Source organism: Aegilops tauschii, chromosome 5 (assembly GCF_002575655.3).
Source record: "Aegilops tauschii subsp. strangulata cultivar AL8/78 chromosome 5, Aet v6.0, whole genome shotgun sequence".
Taxonomy (NCBI): Eukaryota; Viridiplantae; Streptophyta; class Magnoliopsida; order Poales; family Poaceae; genus Aegilops; species Aegilops tauschii.
In genome coordinates, this window is record NC_053039.3 from 513497167 (window position 1) to 513503166 (window position 6000).

General features: G+C 48.2%; 1 pseudogene; it reads left to right on the forward strand.

Moving 5' to 3' along the window:
* Positions 1 to 5064: 5064 nt before the first annotated feature.
* LOC120965358 (pathogenesis-related protein PRB1-3-like) lies at positions 5065 to 5682 on the forward strand (annotated as a pseudogene).
* Positions 5683 to 6000: the final 318 nt, after the last annotated feature.

A 6000-nucleotide genomic window follows, 5' to 3' on the forward strand; every position in this document is an offset into this window, starting at 1 on the left:
GACAAGAATGTAGGGCCACTGATGGAAAACTAGCATCCTATACTAAGCATGTAGGATTGCAGGTAAAGGTAACAACAGTAGTAGCAAGGATAGGCTATGCATCAGGATAGGATTAACGGAAAGCAGTAACATGCTACACTACTCTAATGCAAGCAGTATAGAGAAGAATAGGCGATATCCGGTGATCAAGGGGGGGGGGGCTTGCCTGATTGCTCTGGCAAGAAGGAGGGGTCGTCAACAGCGTAGTCGGTCGGGGCACCAGCAGCGGCGTCGGTCTCGTAGTCTACCGAGAGAAGAGCGGGAAGAAACAATGAATATAATGCAAACAGATGCATGACGATGCATGACATGACAAAGCGTGATGGTAGGTGTGCCCTAACGCGGTAGTAGGTGATACCGGCGAATGGGGGGGACATCCGGGAAAGTATTCCCGATGTTTCGCGTTTTCGGACAGATGGACCGGAGGTGAAATGTTACAGGTTCACTATGCTAGGGACGTGTGGTGAACGAACGGGCTGCGTATCCGGATTCGTCTCGTCGTTCTGAGCAACTTTCATGTAGAAAGTATTTTCATCCGAGTTACGTATTATTTTATATGATTTTCTAAAGATTTAATCATTTTCTGATTTTAATTATTTATTTAAATCCAACATTATCCAGAACAGTATGGGGTGACGTCAGCATGATGTATGTGTGATGTCAGCAGTCAATAGTGCGGTTGATAGGTCAAAACTGACACGGGGGACCCACCTGTCATAGACAGTGGGTAAAACAGAGTTCAAACTAATCTATTTTAGTTAGTAAAACTACTGGTCCCACCTGTCAGTGTCTAATTAACTAAACTAATTAGTTTTAATTATTAAAATGTTTTAATTAGAGGATTAGGAGGTGGGACCCGCACGTTGGTCTCACTGGGCAGCCCAGTCAGCACGTTGACTGGGTCAACCCAGTCAACAGGGCCCCCATGGCCCACTGGCAGTGACCCAGGGGTGGGGCCCGTCTAGCCACGTTGGCGGCCGGCGCCGGAGTTGCTCCGGTGACTCAAAACGCGGCGGCGGGTCGCCGGAACGCACCGGATCTCATCTACGATGGGTGGTTTCGCGCGCGCTTGGGCGCGTTCGAACAAGCAGCGAGTGCCGCGTCCAGTGGTGGTGGTGGTTTCGCCGGAATCGGCCAGAATCGGCGCTGGCGACGAGCGAGGTGGCGGCGTTCTCGGGCGCTTGTCGAGCTAGGTCCTTAGGGGGCACAGGAAGACGCGTGCACGTGTGCGTTGGGCTGCGGGCGTCGAGCCACTTCGAGTGGTGCTGGTGACGGCCGTCGGGGTGCATTGTGGCGACGGCGGCGAGCTCGCGGACGGCGGCCGGCACCAGACGGAGACGGAGTTGGGGGTGCGCGGCGTGGGAAAGCAAGCGGGCAACGGCATTCGGACGCGGGCAGAGAGCCGCGTCCAGTGGCGGCAGCAACGCGTGCGGGGGTGACCAGAGTCGAGCGGTGCGTCGAGGTCAGACGGCGGCCGGAGCGGGAGCTCGGCGGGACTGGTGTTAGGAACTACTAGAGGGAGAGAGGAAGGGTGCCTCAGGCGCGGTGGCTCACAGTGAAACCGTAGGGGGGTGGCAGCGGGCTCGAGGGAGGCTCGGGGTAGGCCTGTAGCAGATGGCACGGCGACGGCGATCCCCGGCGACCGAGGAGGAAGAAGCGGTCGCCGCGGTCGATGCAGAGGTGAGGAGCTCCAACTGGCGGCACCAGTCGATGGATAAGGCGACGGTGGACCTCGTAGACGTGTCGACGAGGTGCGGGGGCAGCGGTGGCCATGGCGGGGCGAAGTGGCCGGTGACGAGCGCGTCGTGCAGGTGGAGGAAAGGGGATCTGGGGAGAGCCCAGAGGGGAGTGGGGCGACCGAGGAGAGCGGGGGGGAGTGAGTGGGGCGTAGGGGAGAGGACCGAGGCGTCGGGGCGCTGGCGGCCTTATCCCCTCGGGACGGCGCCGGCGAGGTGGTGCGGCGGCGACCAGCCTCATGTAGCGACGGGGTCGGTGGCACAGAGAACCGACCGGGGAGGGGGAGTGGGCTGGCAGATGGAGTGGGCCGAGGCCCAAATGGGAGGCGAGGGGCTCTTTTCTCTCTCTCCCCTCTGCCTTTCCTTTTTAATTTCGTTTCTTTATTTTTCTTTTCTGTTTTATTTCACTTTAAAATACTTAGGCACTTTCTAAAAAAAATATTTTCTTCACAATAATTACCAGTGCAATATTTGGCACCCATTGAACATTTTTGTTTTGACTTTTGAAAACTTTGGGTGTTTGTCACTAATTCATTTTTTTTTTGAATTTGAGATGTTTTGAACTAACACTTGATTAGCAACAGTAACAGCGATGACATGGCATCATCAGGAAAGTTTTACTGTAGCCTAATTATCCGGACGTTACAATGTATGTAGCAGCCAATATATTGCATGAATAAGAAAAAAGTCCACATTTCAACCTTCAATTAACCATTGGTTTGATTTACAACCCTCAACTCCAAAACCATCCGAATTGTACCCTAAACTTACCACATGGTTCAAAACACAACCCTTGTCTTGGTTTTGGACTGGTCAACCGGTTTTGCCATGTTCCTGGTCACATCCGGCTGTTAGGTAACATTATCTTCCTAATCTTATCAAGGCTCTTCAACTTGATTGGCCAGAAAGTTTAAACTGCAACGTGAAGATCTCCAGTTTCTTTAATTCAAACCATTCCTTTCTATCGTTAAATCTTACCTATTTTTCATTTCATTAAAATAAGGGTATGGCTAGATCTCAGTCGATTGAGATTTAACGAAGTCTCAATCAAGTAGGAGAACATACAAAAGGAAGAAAGAAAAATATTTATTTTTTACACGGATATTCATGTAATATCTAAGCAATATAGCATCGACTGAGACTTCGTTAAGTTTTAGTCCACTATGATTTAGCAATCCCGATAAAATAATGTATAGAATTTTTGCCAATGTAGCTTCCTTCTATTTTTATTTTGAATTTCTTATATATAAAATAGCCTAATACTTGTCCACCTAATAAAACATTAAAGTGATAATTTCCTTGCAGATCCTGATATCAAATTTCATATTTAAATTATTTTATTTTATGTCTACCTAATAACAAATTTGATATATATAATAATTTAAGAAAAATCTGATTCATATACACAATTGCTCATCATAATCGCGACGATCAACAGTAGAGCCAAATAATGTGCAACAAGGATCAACCTGGTAGAACCTACGAGGTTCTTACATCCATTTAATTTTTGGTCTACTGAACCCGTTCAGCCCTCTACACTTGTTGTAGTTTTTTTAAAGAAGGATAACCCCCGGCCACTGTATCAGGCTACACTTGTTGTAGATGTCGATGCTTCTGTATTGCATTTTAAAAAGAGGTCCATTCAGTTATCTAACGTATATAATGTTGGTCCATTGAACCCGTTCGGCCCTCTACAGTTGTTGTAGTATTTTTCTTTTAAAGAAGGATAACCCCTAGTCTCTGTCTACACTTGTTATAGATGTCGATGCTTGTGTATTGCATTTTAAAAAGATGTTCATTCAGTTATCTAACGTATGTAACTAAATCTTACGCTTAAAAATGGTTGACGCGCCCCTTAAAAAATGGTTGACATGGATTAGTTTTGCTTTTATGATATAATATATTTCCACACTTCCTTGAGCGGGTATCAATCATGACATTTGTAAGAAGTTTTGTAGCTTTTCTTAACTTCCTTATTACATCGATGTAGTCCGCCCGAGTTTCTTGTTCCAATCCACACCCAAGCATTTTTGTAGTGCTGTGGTCATACAATAACACGTCCTCAAGTACTCTATCGCAAAAAAAAAAAAACACACACACATCATCATCATCAAGTACTACAAAAGGAACTACTAATTGGACTTCAACTGGAATCCGCGTGTGCTTGCATGGAATAGGTTGAGCTATGGACTCCTCGCATATATGGACTCGTTTTGCTTCATCGCAAAAAACATATGGATTCCTTTTGCTTAGACGCCGGCCTTGCCTACGTAGACGTACGTGTGGACTCTGTTTGCCTATCGCTGGTGAAGGTTGGGCAGCGTATGGACTCTGGAGTCCTCTTGCTTATGTGCCTCTAAAGACGTATGTGTGTACTTTGTTTGCCTATCGCTTGGCGTTGCCATGTTGAGGTCAACTAATCTTTTTTTTCTTTTTGCGAGAAGAGGTTAACTAATCTCTGCCGTTGATTTATCATCACTTTATTATTTGAAATCTTCATCGTTTGTTTTCTATCGTTTTAATAATATAATAGATAGATAGATGCCTGGGAGTTAGGTAACCACTTCTCTCCAAAATAATGAAAGTAACCAATTTATATATATAATTTACAGCAAATAGTGCAAGGCACTCGTGGGACTAGATTGTAGCATGGGATTTTAGGATACTAGGGGCTTTGTTCATGCATTTTCGCTTGAAGAAACATGTCCGCTACTTTGGGGTGGTGCTCCAATGGTACACCGTCACCATTTTGAGGCCCTTGACAGAAAATTGAGAGATATACTTTCAATGAACTGCAGCAACAAATATACTCTTCCTTTTGATATTCTATAATAGAAGAAAACTTCTATGCTACATTGATTTGATCTCTCACATCAAAACAACAGCCGGACAAATCACAGCTAAACCGACGATGGGCAATTTCACAAGCGCGGCAGGCCGCCGCGGCTTCGCACGGCTAGTATAGTTTAGACCGGCAATGGATATGTATTGCTATGATTCAAGTAAGTTGTGTTATAGTACAAGCAGTGTTTATGAATGAATATATAGTTCTACTATTATGTTGATTATGGTATTTGTGGCCTTGCTATGGAAAAAATCAGCACATATAGAAACCACTAATGAAAGTTTGTTCCTTTCATTTTTTTTCATCTCTTACACTTGTTATACCTCAGAGAAGCAATCGATCTTGTGCAGGCAGTATAAATACACAACGTACGCATGGTGGCAGTCTATCTCATCGTTACAGATACATCTTCCTTGATTAGTTTTGTATAAGGCTTAATCAGCGATGGAGTACTCGACGAAGCTAGTGGTGCAGTGGTGCTGCTCGTAGCTCTCGCGTCTGCCATGGCGGTCACGGCCCAGAACTCGGAGCAGGACTTCATGGACGCCCACAACGCGGCGCGCGCCGACGTGGGCCTTGGGGAGGTGACATGGGACGCTACGGTGGCAGCCTTCGCGCAGGACTACGCGGATCAGCGCCACGGCGACTGCCAGCTGATCCATACTCCTGATGGCCGGCCGTACGGGGAGAACCTCTACGGAGGCGGCGGCGGCGGGACCGAGTGGACGGCGACGGACGCCGTGAATTCGTGGGTGTCGGAGAAGCAGTACTACGACCATGACAGCAACACCTGCTCGGCGCCAGAGGGTGAGTCGTGCGGGCACTACACGCGGGTGGTGTGGCGCGACTCGACGGCCATCGGTTGCGCCCGCGTCGTCTGCGACAGCGGCGACGGTGTGTTCATCGAGACCTGCTCCGGTGCTCCCCCTAACCTAATTTCGGAGGGGTATTTTTGTCCCGTGAGTTTATTTTTTTCCTGGCCCGCCGTAGCCCAGATCCAAGCCTTGTCTAGCCCTGTATAACCCAGACCATATACGTATAGTACCCTGGTCCGAAAAAAAACATCACACGACCCCACGTCCACGTAAGACCTGCCGAATCCAATCATTCACGCAGCTCCATCAATCTCGCGAGCATTGACGCAGCTCCATAAGTCACGTAGTAGATCTCCAGCGGCGGCTATCTCGTCGCCGGCGATCTCGTCGGACAGCGGGCGCGACAACGTCGTGAATCTCCAACAAGCGCGCACAGGTACCGCATCCCGCGTCCCCCCTCTAGTCTCGCTCGCGGCAACATCGAACGAACTGCCGCCGCCAGTGGTAGTGGTTAACCTAGCGGGGCGGGTAACCTAGCTACCCGGCGGCGCATGCGATCGTGGAT